The sequence below is a fragment of the Monodon monoceros genome, unplaced genomic scaffold, assembly GCF_005190385.1.
Source record: "Monodon monoceros isolate NGI ecotype Baffin Bay Population unplaced genomic scaffold, NGI_Narwhal_1 Super_Scaffold_15, whole genome shotgun sequence".
Taxonomy (NCBI): domain Eukaryota; kingdom Metazoa; phylum Chordata; class Mammalia; order Artiodactyla; family Monodontidae; genus Monodon; species Monodon monoceros.
The window spans coordinates 25,711,856-25,714,313 of NW_021703771.1; positions in this window are offsets into that span (position 1 = coordinate 25,711,856).

Consider the following 2,458-nt stretch of genomic DNA (forward strand, 5'->3'; position numbering starts at 1 on the left):
TAAGCTGCTTGGGGAGGGGTAGCAAACACTCTCATCTATAAGATGTGAATGGAGTAATAAGCAGTAGCATGAGGAATAGGGGCAAAGCTCTGCTCTCTTTCCAAGGTTCTTCTCTATGATGAAGTACTAGCCTCTGAGGGAAGGGCAAGTGTTCTTAGGTCTTATATCTTATATGAACACCAAGCAGAGTTTTCCTTCTACTGGAGCAGTGGTAGGAAACTCCCACCTAGTACCAACCACAGATACAAGGTCGGATTTGGCTCCCATGAGGAAGTGGATTATCAATGCTAAGATAATCCCACCCCAAGGTCCAGACGTATATGGCCTCCCTAAGGCTGAAGTGAGACAAGGATTACATAGAACCTCCCACCCTTAAAACAAAGTTGGTACTTATTAACAAGCAATATCAGCCAATGACTGAGGGAAAGACAAGAATGTGGAGAGAGACCCTTTCTGTGGTATGGGCATGCAAAGATGGTGAAAGCTGAATGTGGAACATAAGTGCTCAAATAAAACTGTTTGCACCCCAATCTGCCCCCCCATAATGCAATGCTAGTTGACAACCAGAGGAACTGAAGCTTGTAATATACTGACATTAACTGTACAAGCAACAAACCAAAACCCAGCTAAGTTTCTGATTAGACTGACTGAATAGCCCTCCATTCTAATGGTCTGAATAAAGAGCCTATATTCATATTAAATATTATTTATCTCAGTCTCTATAGATCTAAAGCCCATATCTGGAATTCAGTGAAAAATTATAAGATATGCAGAAAAATAAGAAAAACTAGTCATTGTCAAGTGATAAATAATCAACAGGACCAGATTCAAACACAATACAGTCTGTCCTTTGAAACTTTGAAGCCAGGCATTGACTTCTCCTCTCTAGCTATGAAAATCCTAGATGGCATATTCTTCCAATTGAAGGCTGTTTTGTTCACATTGAAAATCTGTTGTTTAGTGTAGCCACCTTCATGAATTATGTTAGCTAGATCTTCTGGATGACTTGCTGCAGCTTCTACATTAGCACTAGATGCTTTACCCTGCACTTTTACATTATGGAGATGACGTATTTCCTTAAACCTCATAAACCGACCTCTGAAAGCCTCAAACTTTTCTTCTGCAGCTTCCTCACCTCTCTCTACCTTCATAGAATTGAAGACAGTTAGGGCCTTGTGCTGGATTAGGTTTTGGCTTAAGGGAATATTGTAGCTAGTTTGATTTTTCTATCCAAACCACTAAAACTTTCTCCATATCATCAATAAGCCTGTTTTGCTTTCTTATCGTTTGTGTGTTCACTGGAGGAGCACTTTTAATTTCCTTCAAGAACCTTTCCTTTGCATTCACAACTTGGCTAACTGTTTGGCACAGGAGGCCTTTGAGCCTATCTAAGCTTTCAACATAGCTTCCTCACTAAGCTTAATCATTTCTAGCTTTTAATTTAAAGTGAAAGACGTGGTACTCTTTCTTTCTCTAGAACACTTAGACACCGTTTTAGAGTTATTAATTGGCCTAATTTCAATATTGTTGTATCTTAGGGAAGAGGTAGGCCTGAGAAGATGAAGAGAGAGGGGGAATGATCAGTTGCTGGAACAGTCAGAACAGACACAACATTTATCACTTAAGTTCGCCTTCTAATGCAGTGCCTCAAAACAATGACAATAGTAACATTGAAGATCACTGATCACAGATCACCATAAAAAATATAATAATAATGAAAAAGTTTGAAATACTGTGAGAATCACTAAAATGTGAAAGAGAGACATGAAGTGAGCAAATACTGTTGGAAAAAAGGCGCTGATAGATTTGCTTGATGCAAGGTTGCCACAAACCTTCAATTTGTAAAAAATGCAATACCTTCGAGACACAATAAAGTGAAGCACAATAAAAAGAGGTATGGCTGTATTAGAAGAAGTAAAATGTCAACCCACAATTTTATATCCAATTCAAAGATCTCTCAAAAATGAAAATAGATTGAAACTTTTTTTTTTTCTGAAGAGAGAAAATTTCTTTTTTAGCAGACCTGCACTACAAGGAATGTTCTTCATTTAGAAAAAATATGCCAGAAGAGACTTCTCTACAAAAGGAATGAAGCGCTCAAGAAATAGTAAAATAGAAGGTACATATATGTACCATTATGTATTGCTATGCACCACTCTACATCTTTTTGTCTTTCTCTTCTTGAACACCAAATTACACAATGGAGGAACAAGCCCCTAGATAAATTTTTCTTCTTTTCTTCCAAATCTACATCACAATAACCAATTCTAGAGCTGCCCTATGTTCTTTATTTGGATTCTTTTAGAAAGTAGCTCCAGGTGGAGCAATTAGCCACATTTGATACAAAGGGTGATCAGTTTGATAACACATCAAAAAAAAAAAGAAAAGCTTTCTCCCTTTCTAACTCCACTCTCTCCTTCATCATTTATAAAAACTGAGGCTATGTGTCTTAATGAAA